Source organism: Austrofundulus limnaeus, unplaced genomic scaffold (assembly GCF_001266775.1).
Source record: "Austrofundulus limnaeus strain Quisiro unplaced genomic scaffold, Austrofundulus_limnaeus-1.0 Scaffold181, whole genome shotgun sequence".
NCBI lineage: Eukaryota > Metazoa > Chordata > Actinopteri > Cyprinodontiformes > Rivulidae > Austrofundulus > Austrofundulus limnaeus.
Window position 1 is genome coordinate 174,914 of NW_013952583.1, and position 13,889 is coordinate 188,802.

Below are 13,889 nucleotides of genomic sequence, written 5' to 3' on the forward strand. Positions count from 1 at the left end.
TTTTAAATCAATACTTTTACTTTTAATACTTAAGTACAAAAAATATTAGATACTTTAAGACTTTTACTCAAGTAATATTCCTAAAGAAGACTTTAACTTTTACCAAATTGATTTTTGGTAAGATACTTGTACTTTTACTCAAGTATCACTTTGTGTACTTTATACAACACTGTTATTGGTACCTTACATCATAACCCCTTTTTTCCTTTCTTTTAGATTATGTTCACACTGCAGGTAAATGTGGCCCKAAAACAATTGTTTTTGCACCAATGCAATGTCAGATGTTTTACAAAGCAACTCTAAACCTTTCATTTCACCTGACCCTTACGTAACGTCACTAAGGTAGCCCTGTGCAGATCGATCAATGTATTTATAAAAGGTACAAACTTTATCTGATGCAGTTTCAAGTGCAGGACACCACATGTCTTCAGCTACAGATCAGAGGTCCAGCTGCTTTAACTTCGTTCTTTTCATTTCACAGGATGACTAAGAATCTGCAGCAACAGGTGTTGCTAAGTTGGTGTCGGACTGTGTCAATGCTAATGGGTTCGGATCGATATTGTGTTTATTTGACCATTGGTTCATTTTTCCGCTTGGAAAATAAAATGCTGCATCGGAGAATCCATCAAGAGGCAAGAATAACTGTAAACACTGAACCGAACAATGAGGTCAGATAATTGTTTCTAATTGCACAAGAACTTCAGAATCACACACGCTAACACATGTAGCTTGTGAAGRCCTTCTTCAAACAAAACCCAGTTGCATGTGACGTCACTTTTTCTTCTGTGCMTAACGGGTCTCCTCTGAACTGTGAACAGTTCATTATGAAGTCACATATTAATAACAATGTGATACAGTGTAAACATAATCCTTACATTACCTTCCTTACTTCCTGATTCTCCTGACACCCCTCTTGGAGACTTCTGTTCCCCCCTGGGGGAGGCACACCCCACAGTTTGAAAACTAGATTCTAATAAAGACTCAATTTTATTTTCATGTACTCATTCTGATCTATGATTCATTGTGATTTTTTGTAAACATTATATGACAAAACAAAGTATGCTGCTTTTGTATTTTCCAAAAAAAACTTTGTTAATAGAAAAGAAAACATTCCACCACCTGACAAGTTGTTTTTAATTATTTTTTTATTTGCAGAATAACTATTGCAAGCAAGAAAACTTAAGCTGTACTCAGGGAGCACTGTTTAATATGTGACCTATGGGGTTCATGAAGTCCTGGCAGCAGCTGAAACGATGAGGAGCTTGTTGAAGAAGCCACCTCCCAGTAAAGAGCAGAAAGAGTGGCCACTGGTTTTAATCTGCTCCTTTAGTGGAAACACTTTTTCTTCAGTGTCAGATTGAATCTTTCAGTAAGCCCATCTGTTTGGTCGTGCTATGGGGTGGTCTTAAAAACCTTCACTCCTAACAACTGATAGACTAGTTTTAACAGCTTAGAATTAAATTTGACCTAGTATTTGTCAGAACCTACCTATACTGAGAACATTTCTGGCTTTAATACACCTGAGAGGAAAAGCTTCAGGATACCAGGTTGCATAATTCCAAACTACTAAACTGTATTTGTCGCACACAGATTTCCTCTCTAGGGACCAACTAAATTCAGTCCTGTTTTCTCAAAAGGGTTCCCTACATTAGACAAGGGGTGTAGCTGTGCTTTTGAGACTTTCCTTTCTGAGGGAAGTTGACATTTTGCACAAGGCTTGCAGCACTGGGAAATCTAGCAGTACATACATTTCTGGCCAAACAAATTGTCTGGCATCCTTCTATAATGTTTTCTGAAATCCCAAGTGTCCTGTGCAGGGAACCGTTTGAGCTGCAGTAAATCCAACACCTTTTTTTCACTTGCTGTGGTAGTGTTGTAACTTCAACATAAACACCGCATAAAGAATCACTCATTTTAGCATTCTCTCATTCTGGATTATCCTTCCTGGTCTCTTCAAACTCTATCACCTTCTCAAATTGAGACCCTGAAGCCATCCCGAACCTCAGTAATCTGAACAATGTAAAAATATTTTAGTGGAATGCAGTTTTCTTCAATAGACTGAATAAAGTAACGTGAGCAGTTAATATCTCGACACAACCTTTAACCTTGTAATGTCAAAAATAAAATTCTTTGACACTGTTGAAATTGAGTCTATTACGTATACTCAAAATATTATCTTTATCACTGCTAAAAGCTGTGCTAATCAATACTTTAACTTTAGGAGTAAAGTAACTTGCTTTATGAGTCCATTTAAATACTAAAGTTGCCAAATTTAGGATTCGTTCTGTTGGGTCTACCATTAACTAAGATTGTCTTTGTTTTTTTCTACATTGCATTGCCTTTTTGAAGAGGGGAATAGGGTCATTTGCCTTAATTCCTGTTAAATGTAGTTTAAATGACCCCATCTATCCTTCTGTACTGAGATCAATTTGGCACTGTTCCTTCAACTTTTCTCCATCTCTCATTCACACAGCTGGCAGCACAAATCAGGCTTACCATAAAATGTGAAAAAGACAAAATATCAAAGTCATCGTTCCTGGGATGATGAACACAAAATGTGCATTTTCTGATACCAGTCAAGACTTCTGAAGTCATGCAATCAATAATAGGTTTCTCCATGCCTGTACTATTATTTCTAAACATGAACTGCTGTGCAAGAATGAGACTAAACCAGGTGCAAGACTTTCACTCTATCATCCCTCTATTTCAGATAGATGTATTTAAAAATAATTCAGTGGTAGAAACACTTCACACAAGARGACATTCCCACTCTGACAGTACATCAGAGAGGAAATATTTGGCCTTTTGCAGTTTTGACAAAATCTTCAGGCCCCATTCCTTAGGCTTGCAGTGGGTTATCCTTTACACATAATAGAGCGATAAAAGTATATGGTGTTTCTGAGCTTGCACAAAACTTCTGTAGTAAGGTTGTGGTAGTTTATCATTTTGGTGGCAGTGAATGCTGCAAAACATGCATGCACCAATGAGACTTYAGTATTGCGACTCTGAAGCAGGACTGACTACAGTGGATGACTGGGTCATGACCGTGATCAAACCAAATAAGAAAATGCTCTGAACTTGTATGTATAGTGCTTTATGAAGTCCAAGGACTRCAACGTGCTTCACACTACAATCATTCACCAATTTGTACACTGATGGTGGTATGCTCCATTGTAGCCACAGCTGCCCTGGGGCAGACTAACAGAGACAAGACATGCCRACCAGGCCCTCTGACCACCAGCAGCAGGCAAGGCAMGTGAAGTGTCTTGCCCAAGGACAGAGAGACTGAAAGGACTGAGCGAGGGTTCAAACCGGCAGCCCTTCATTTACAGGAAGACTCCTCAAACCACTCTCCCACTACAGAAGTGATATCCACAGCTGCATCCTGATGCAGTCTGACAGCGTTTTCAGAAGACGCCACATACTGACCCATGTTACCCTCGGTTCATTCAGATCAGAAGAGGCACAGAGGTAGAGAGACAAGACTGAAACATCCCACCTCTGCAGAATCTCTGTCCCTCTGAGGTAGTAACACACACGGAACTGAAAAAGTGGGGCTGGGTAGCATCTCCAACTGATTGGAACCATGTGACCAAATATTGACTGACACCTTTGAGGACCACACAACTAAATGTAAACATTAGTTGCATTCTTTAGAGACCTGTGAGCTCCTTGCTCTACATGCAGAGAAGGAAATAAATACAAACTTTATTAGCACTGAAACTGGCTATAAGTATGCAGCAGCTCTGATACAATTGTTATTAGAGTTGATTTATTTTGAAACTTAAAGCCCTAAAAAGACACATTTCGACACACTTCGATCTGTGCAAAATAAGGGTAAAGAGCCATTCCTTGACTCCATGTTGCCCTCATTGTCAGCTCAAGTGACAGCAACACGTCAGAGCAGCCAAGCTGCTTTTTTCACACCTCTTTTGACATTGCACTGATTAATGRACTCTGAAAGAGTGTTTAAGTGTGGTAAGAGCYCATCTCCATGTGTGAACTGCCAGTGGGAGTATCTACACACCACTGGCTGTTCAGCCATATAGTGGTCCTTGAGAGATGTGCCAAGGCAGATGCAAAAAGCACTGTACGTGTGCAGAAGAGRGTTTCAKCACAAGAAATAACCGTGAAAAACCCGATTGGTTTGTACTAAGAGGAAAGCAGTTGTGGTGGTTGTAATGAAATACAAGATGATGTTTAAACTCACAAACTGTATTTCAGTAACTGTGAAGACATGTTACTCTTATTCTTCTGCTACATTTGTTTTAACAACGTGTCTTCTGTCACACCAGTGCCATCTAGTGATAAGATGTAATAAAATAACAGAAAAAAGATAAATACYTTCACTAAAATTGTTTACTTGTATAGTGAGCCCCAAAAATCTGTAATTTTTGCAGAAATAAAAAGATTGTTGCACCCGTGTGGTGGTGGAGGTAGGGCGCTGTCAGCTGTGGAGATGACAGCGCCTGAGGAAAGGAGAAGCGGAGAACTTATTTCTAGTCTTATTTCTAGCTGCAGAACAGGTTGAAAGATAATTATTTGATTCTATTTATAGTTTGTTAATGTCTTATAGGCTCTTACATGTTGAACAAAATTGAAAKTGAGGTTTTGAAAAAAATTGTAAAACCTTTTGCTCTARACATCCGTATARCTGCCAAAGGATTGAAAATCYATGTAAATTYRGAACAATCCGTACAAGCTGACATGCTGCAGTGTCATGATTACCTTTATGCTGAAGGAAATTTTACAAATTTGCCAAGATCRAACCATGTTCTAACTGAATGTGTAGGTCATGGAGTGTCTAGCTAAGTTGTCATGTTGTACAATGTGAGTCTTGAGTTCCTGACTTGTCAGGGTTAAATTAAAAAAAATTCAATACCCTGTGTGCTTTACGTCCTCTGCTCCACTACACCAATACACCTGATTTGAATGAATGGTAATTTTCACAGGGTTCTTTTTCAAACAAACTTTTTTATGAATCTGAGTGAACATTTATCCAAACAAATCCAATGGGATCAAACTCCAGTTCATTCCAGGCTTTATTTTCTTCTCCAGAGTGAAAACACACTTGTCTTCCTTACAAGATGCTTAACAAAACGCTTTATTTCTGTTCTTTTTCTGCCACTGTAACACTGTCCAATTAACACAATCTTTACATGTCTTTTAAATGCAGTACACTTTGTTTCTCCACAGTTTAAACAAATACTAATTAAAGAGTTCAGTTCCAAAWTCGCAATATGGCAATAATGTATTTTTCCTGACTGAATGCCCAAGTGTTCATCCTTCCTTGTTTTAAACTGGTGAAGGAAAAGAGACATTATGATGAACTTTACAAACAAAATGCGACTAACTTAGATTGAGAAGTGACATGTTTCTATGTGTATATTATGTGTGTGTATGCACTCTTAAGCAGAAACTATAGTTTGATCCAAAGTCTGCAGAAAACGTGTGAAGGAGCAGGGATGCTCCATCACATTGATTAACAGGCTTCTACAGAACTTGGAAGAGGTAATTCAATCTGAATCAGGTGTAATGGAGCAGGGAAACAAGTAAAACATGCAGGACAGCATCACTCCAGGACCAGGATTGACTACCACTGATATAAAGGTTAAAAAGTCACAACAGTCTAATGTTCACCTGTTTTTCCCCCTGATTTCTTAACCAAAACCTTCTCAGATTTCTAGTTTTCTTCAGAATTGGTGTTTGTGACAAGAAACTGGTAAACTTCAAATTTATGTCCAACAGCACCAAAGAAACTTAGGAACTGCTGGAGAGGATAGAGAAAATGCATCTTGAAAGAATGTAGATAAAGACGGAGCTGATGTGCTAATGGATCATGTATTAAAATCTATCTGCTGAAAGGAGCATAGTTCAAACTTACTACTGTAGTGCTAACTAAGGCACTATTCATTGACTCAATCAATCAGACTTTATTCATACAGCCTTTTTTACAAGTCYAAGTAATATAAATTGCTGCACAGCAGATAGATTCTGTAAAGGAAATAAAGCTACAACTTCAAACCWTAATGATTGTAGTGATTACAGAACTGAAATGCTGAATTGTTTTACATTGTGCACTAATGTAGATGTTTTTGCAACAAGTTTTTATTTGAGTTGTGTTATCATTATTCAGTATTCTGCAACTGTGTTAAAAACATGAAAAACATAAATGACTTTCACTCAAGTGACCTATGTAAAGACTTTTGACTTTGAAAGTACACAAATATTTTCTAAGATTCCTCTCACTGAAGTTTCATTTTTTTGTGTCTTTGTGATATATAAGTGTAATAATCGTCATGTTTCCAATAACCCCAGTCTGTTTCAAAGCATCTTTAATACCTCACTGCTTCTATTTATTTAAATGTGACTTATTTGGAATTCAAGCCATGCATGAATGAACAAAGGCTTTGTTTCTAAGAAAACTTCCTCTTGTGAACAAGAAAAACTGCCCAGTTTTTAGTGCAGAAAATGRAGCTTTATGCAAACAGGTTTGGCCTGTTTGAAATTGAGTTAAACCACAACTCATGATGCYCTTTGAATGTGTGCCATTCAGTTAATCTTCATGCACGCATCTGTACTTTTTTTGACACTGCTCTTAAGCCCCTTCTCCATTTGCAAGTCTCAKTCTATTCAGTTATGGTCTGTTAAGTTCTACTCAGGTGTGAGTGTGTCCCTCACTCAGTGGGTGTCATTGTAAGGGGACGATCCGCAGCGGCTTCAGCTGTTGTGGTTAAAACTTAATAAATAAATAAAAGCCACTMTGGTTCTAATCCTACCGAGACYTCTTCCCATGAGGAAGCAGAGCCTGGGGACCCTGGGTCGGACWCTCCAATCTCTGGTGCCGAGGTCACTGAGGTGGTTAAAAAGCTCCTCGGTGGCAAGGRGTCGGGGGTGGATGAGATTTGCCCAGAGTTCCTTAAAGCTCTGGATGTTGTGGGGTTGCATTGGCTGACGTGACTCTACAATATCGCGTGGACCCCGSGGGCAGTTCCCCTGGATTGACAGACCGGGGTGGTGGTCCCCCTATTTAAAAAGGGGGACGACAGAGTGTGTTCCAACTATAGGGGGATCACACTTCTGAGCCTCCCTGGCAAGGTCTATTAGGGGGTCCTGGAGAGGAGGGTCAGTCAGATAGTCGAATCTCGGATGCAGGAAGAGCAGTGTGGTTTTCGTCCTGGTCGTGGAACACTGGACCAGCTCTACACCCTCAGCAGGGTCCTGGAGGGTGCACGGGAGTTCGTCCAACCAGTCTACATGTGTTTTGTGGATTTGGAGAAGGCGTTCGACCGTGTCCCTCGGGGACTCTTGTGGGGGGGTACTCCGGAAGTATGGGGTACCAGGCCCGTTGGTACGGGCTGTTAGGTCCCTATACAACCGGTGCCAGAGCTTGGTCCGCATTGCCGGTAGTAAGTCAGACTCATTTCCAGTGAGAGTTGGACTCCGCCAAGGTTGCCCTTTGTCACAGATTCTGTTCATAACTTTTGTGGACATGGACTTTTTTTCTATAATACCAAACTSATGACCCTCATTACTGAGGTACATATGTTTGTCAGTACATACCAAACTGTGTCTTAGGCATACTTATTCATTTTCAATAAGAGACATGTTAACTAATTTTACAGCCTGTCATCAGACTATTTTACCTGTATCATATTTTGTACCAAATCGAATCAATCTTATGCTGCAAGAAAATAAAACAAACACTTTAAGATCAAAAAGAAGGCACTACTCTAAACTGGCAAGGAATTGGTTCCTTTTTTGTTTGTGGAATTTGTACTTTTACCTGTTATTATTCAGTTTTTACTGTGGTTATGCGCATGTGCTTGTATGAAGACTCCGTACTCCATAACTCAAAATTCATTTTGTGAGTTATTTTAAAAGGAATAGTTCTGTGTAAGTGTGTTTTTATGTGTTTTCAAATTGTTATTTGTTCTGGTTGGAAAGCACATTAGGTGCATATGCATAAAGTGTGCTACACAAATAAAGTTAGACTTTTCTTTTCTTTTTTTTTCTTTTTTTTTCAGCCAGAGCAGATCTATAGTATTTCCATTTTTCCACCTCTCCCGCTGCCCTTATCCAATTCAGGGCTTATGGTTGTAATACTAAAACAGTGCGACTTGTCAAAGCAGAAACAGCAGTGATGAATGCCCTGCTGCTTTCCATTCTTGTTTGTTTTGGGGTGGTGCTGGCGAGTTGGGTAGCTTGAAGGCAGGGAGTGTGTGGGAGGGGGCAGAATTGAATTTTATGCTTACTTGTTGAGGTACATTTTCTTGACCGTGGGTGCTCTGCTGTAGTTGAGCAGCCAGCATTGATTAAATGAAATAGTTCTGTTATCGGGATAAAAAGGGGAGAAACATGAGGAGGATAGTGGGCAAGAAAAAAAATAATGAGTTCTTTCATCTTGGCAGTGAGGGCGTCCGRGTCGTTCAGACTTCCTAGGGAGATGTACACAGCTTAAGAAAACGTTTAATTAGAAAATGCCAACCTTGTGTCTGTGTGCGCAGAATAATAACATGTTTGATGTGAATATGACAACACATTTTCATTTCAGTGGCTTTCAGAGCAACTAAAAGACATGCAATCAAATGACTTTGAAGTGAGAGAAAAAATAATTAGCCGCCTCCAACACTGTCACTTCTCTGKAGACAACAAGGAGCTGTAATGATTCGATGGCCTCAGATGTTTTACATGATTCCGACTGATAGCCCTGCACCACGTTTCTTCTTGTTTGACTTTGTGGGGGTGAGACAGGTTTCTAAAGTGAAAATCCAAGAGAATGAACAAAACCACGGGGGCGTGATTGATCTTAATAAAATATAGCAAAGGAAGTTTTAAAAACTGTGATATGGAACAGCATCCAGTTACAATTAGAAGTTTGCATACATTCATCTCTACACTCAACCGGTTTCTCTTTGCCAGTATTAAAAGGATTGCTGGTGTGCTCCAATTGTGCTAAATGCAGAGAAACAACCTATCATTGTAGGAAAACTGGCAATTTTTGAGAGTTCTGAATGTGCCAAAGCGGTTTATCCACCATCATCGGTGGCCCTACTGCTCACTGTGCTGCACGTTCACGGCAGGGGGAGGAGCTGTGGAGGGAGGGCTCAGTTCAGCAAGAGGGACATGTCAGGTGTGCTTGTTCAATTTTCCACAATTTTCTCAAAATTCCCTACTCCAGCTTTACATGGAAAATTAAAAGTAAAAAGATGAAGCAACTGGACTTCTGTGTTGGAGTTGTAAACACATGGAGCTACAYCGTGACCTCAGGTTAGTGTCTTATCGATCCTTCACCCCCTCCTCCCTAATGGAAAAAGTTGGATGGAATGTGACATGAGCCGCAGTCGCTTTGAAAACATCAGATACGTATCCAATTTAAAACCACATACTGAAACGGCCTGGGTCGGATTTGAAAAAATCGGATTTGTCGCGTTCAGACTGTCATAAAAAAATCGAATTTGGGTCAGATGGGGCAAAAAAAAAAAATCAGATTTGGGTCAGATTTGCCTGCAGTGTGAACGTAGCCAAAGATTTAGATATTTAACTTCAACAACAAGTATGTTTGGTGAAGTAAATTTAGGCTTAACAGTTAGAGGTAAGTACATAGATTTGTCACAAGTAAAATAGGGCCTAGAAAGAAGAAAACCCCTTGTAAGAAATGTGAGATGTCACGGTTGTTTGGTTCGATGCAATAGAGTTTGGAGGAAGACTCAGCCTGAGGTATAACTTCGGAGAGAAKTGGATGCCGGTCTGACACAGGTAAGTGAACAAAAACAATTATTTCTGTTCAGGGACTAGAGTTTTAGGAAATTGTTGTTGGCTGAATCAGGAGGATGTCTCAACTGTGTCAAGKGAGTCCCAAAGGATGCCTATTCCTTTACTGACTCTGCAGGGTCCAGGAAAGTGCCTTTTTGTTTTGTGTCTCCTGTTTTCTTTCTATGTGAAGTTTGCATGTTCTTCCTGTGAATGTTCATTTCCTATACAAAATTTTCTACCACAGTCTGATTAGTTGGCTAATCTAAAACTTAGGTTATACTTCCCCAACTGCCATTTGGGGAGGGGGTCCTGAAGAAAGGCGGGGCGCCGGGTGTGGTCCTGGGCTGTGGGCGGGCTTGGGGCTTGGACGGTTGCCGGGGGCGGGGCTGGCTCTCCATCCTCCCTGGTGCTGCTTGGTCTCCTGAGGTGTGGCTCTTMGTTCCTGTGGGTGGCCTGCTGGCCGGGGTGGCTGCTGGGTCCCGGGGGGTGGTTGGCTGGGGATGGTGCACTTGGTCGTTGGCGGTGTGGTGGGGTGGTCGTGGTTATGGCTTCTCTGCGGTAGGGGGCTGGCCAGGCGTCCTGGTGTGGCCCGGGCAAGGCCTTGGCTATCTGCTCCTCTCCACCTCAGAATGATTGGGACTACCCCCTGGGTTCGGGTGTGTGCTGCCTCCAATAGGGGGTGGGTGCATGTCCTGGACCTGGGGGCTATAGAGTGTGTATCTGGGGTATGAGTGGAATGTGGCGTCCTTGTATGTCTTTGATTGAGTGGGGGTYAGGATGAGGGTGGGATGGTACGATTGTGTATGTTTGGGTATTTCTCAGGCTGCGGTCTGGCCCGCCTCCTGTGCTGGTTTATCTGAGGGTCCACTGCTACTCGGCCCCACGGCGGAGTATGCGGCTGGCCACCGGCATGCTGGGGGTTCCCGGGGTCTGGGGCTGGGCACTGGGGTGTGTGCCGGCCTGGCCTAGTGACTGCCTGCTGGGACTCGGGGCTCCTGGCCCTGTCAGGCTTTGGCCTGGAGGGGGTGCGCCCTGGGGYCCCAGACCTCTGTGCCCTTTCCTGGAACTGCTCTGGTATGGCGGGTGCCAGTGGGGCCCATGAGTTTGTCGCTGCTGGCCTCGGGGGCTGTGCGTGTGGTCACTGGGGGGACTCTCCCAGTTCTCCCCTATGGTCTGATCTGGGGGGTGGGTGGGCAGATCTTCCCGTGCAGGTGCCCCTTGGGGCTCTGCGCTCGGGATCCCTCTCTGGCCCTTGGGCTCTGGTCTTTCCTATGTCTACCTTATGTCTTGGGGTTTGGGTCTCGGTCCTCCACAGTCACTATTAAATATTCCATTGGAGAAATCTTGTATATACACGCATGTTCACAACTGCTCACAAACAGGTGTTCTGATCCGGTGGGTTCTGACTGGTCACTGAGTGTGTATATATGTCTGTGTGTATATATCTACAATATGTATGAATGTAGGCATGTATGTATGTATATCTTTATATACGTATGGGTATGTGTATATATGTATTTATATATGCCATCCATGTATTTATCAATTTGTTTTTAGGTGAGCAGACAGATGTTGGGTGTGTGGTCCTATGTTGTCTTGGTGTGTATTTAATATACTTCTAATCTCTATTTCAATCTTTCTAATTACTTCTCTCTTTGTTTTTCCCTTTTTCTCTATTTTCTCTTTACTAAAAAAATCACTGATGATGAAGAAATTAAGAAACTAATATTAAGTTCTTTTTTCTACTTAAGTGATAAAAAAGGTTATACAGTACTTCAATAAGGGCTGCATCAACTGGCAGGATAATTGTGCAGAATTCTAGCCCTTCTGATCATCTTAAAGAAGCTCAGATTAGCTTCATGACTCTAAKGATCATGGCAGATATTCCTGCTGTGAGTGGTGAGTTAAGAATGATCTAATCGGCTCAGAAGGACATCGGGACTGCTCCGACTTCAAATCTGGGATATTTAACATGTTTGACGTTTTGGCCCGATATCACACCATGTGTGGCATTCACTCGAGAACAAACAAGCTAGCAGCCTTTTGAATAAGGCGTGTAGACAATCAGAAAGCGAGGTGACACAGAGAGGATTCCAAAATACAGAAGACAAATATGTGTCAAGATGACTCACCAGAAAGTTTGCTGGATGTTAAAAGTCCTATGGAAATTTTTTTCTCTGGTAAAAATTGTCCACAAACCGTCAAGCTTCAGCAGGCAAATAACCCAGGGRGCAGGCAGGTTAAAAAAACTCAAAAACAAGGTCTTTAATATAAATCAAAAATCTTGCAGTGCAGCACAAAAACTCACTTGGCTTGGTCAAAGTTACAGGAAACATGGAAAGAGGAGACAGTCAGGGTTGACAGAACAATGATCCGACACAGACTGAACACAGGACACAGAATATAAAGGCAAACTAATGAGGACAAACAAGAAACATCTGAAGGGGACACAAGGGGAAACAGGTGAGCATGGGCCGGGCAGCTGAGCAGAGAACACAGGGGAAACACTGAAACACCAGGAAAACCAAAGTATAAAAAACACAGACCATGGCACAAATGATCAATATTGTTTCTTCCTTGATGCAAATGTTTATTTACTCTGAACTCACGTCTCTCTGGAGGTAACGTGAGATTTTTCCTCTGACATCTGAATTCTTGCAAGATTTCAAGAAGTCTTGTGTGATTTCACACCTTACATCTGAATGTTCATGAATGAAATATCTGCCCGTGTGTGGTGTGTTGTCTCTTGCCATGTGGCATGTAGCATCACACTCTGTAGGACCAAACTTGGTAAATCCATGATTTTTTATCCTCACGTGTGAGCTCTCTCAGTCTTTTAAAATGGGCCGACTGTTTTAAAATATTGCAGTGTGAAGCAGCCTCAAGATGTGAGACAGCGGGTTGATGATTGTGTCATTTCGGACGTCTTTTTCCTGACCAAGTTTAAATGGGTTGAAGACGCAGCAGGCCATAAATTACAAGTTATATTACAAGTCATATATACAGTATAAACTTGATAGCTGGATATGTTTTTTTTCACTCAGTAACCAGATTTATATTTGGTGAAGCGTTCACTTAAGACAAACTTTACTTTCCTCTTAACTGTGGTGATGGAAAAAAAGATGTGAATATTAGCTGTGTGCTCACGTTCAACAGGCTCAAACCAGCTGCTCATTTAGCTAATTTAACAACTGGCTTCAGAGAAAAGAGAATTTTCAGCAAAATAATATGCTGAAGGAAGAGCTGCTCAGAGTTGTGCTCTGGTTCTGCTCCACAGCTGCATTGCTTCTCATGAACAAACACACCCACAAAGTTCTGACCAATCACACAATGAGAGCCGCAAGGTCCGCATTGCAGAGTTCTGACTGCGGGCAATTTACACGACAGCTGTCATTGGGGGGTAGCAGTGGGAGAGCAGGCAAAAGTTACGCATGTCACTCAGCAGGAGTGACAAGATGTGTGACTGGAAGCATAAACCAGCCTTGAATCGTCACCATGCGTGAACATGTGTGTGAACCGTTGTCTGTGTAACCGTGTACCTTTCCATGGTGTCCCTGAAAAGAAACAAGCAGGTATAGCAAATGAATGGATGAATTAATGTGTTATTTAATCATTACACACTGGATATAAAATGGTAAAAAAAAACAAGTAAAAGCCCAAAATTCTTGACATTCATGTCTGTGATAAGTAAATGGAAACATCTGAACATCACTTTGCATTTCAGTATATTGTCCATATGTCTAATGTCTAATATTTAAAAGTTGCAGTAATAATTTAAAATAAAGTGCATCTGTGTACTTAGTCCAAAATAAATGAATATACATAAAACGGAGACATAAAGAAGAAGATTGTTGGTCAGGCTCTCTACCTCCAAGTTCACACACACCACCCCCCGTTAAAACACAAACACTTCGATCTGCACCTGCAGTGTGGTTTGATCATAACCTAACATGGCTAAATGTGCTGACTGCTGACAAGCTAGACGCCTTTTCCTCAACATAAAAGCTAAATCTGGATACCTCAAAAAAATGTACCCCACCCCCACCCCCAAGAGCTAAAAGTTATATATGAAAATGAAGAAGAAAAAAATCTACATGTTTAGAAAAGAAGAATGAGTTTTCTCAAGTTTCATG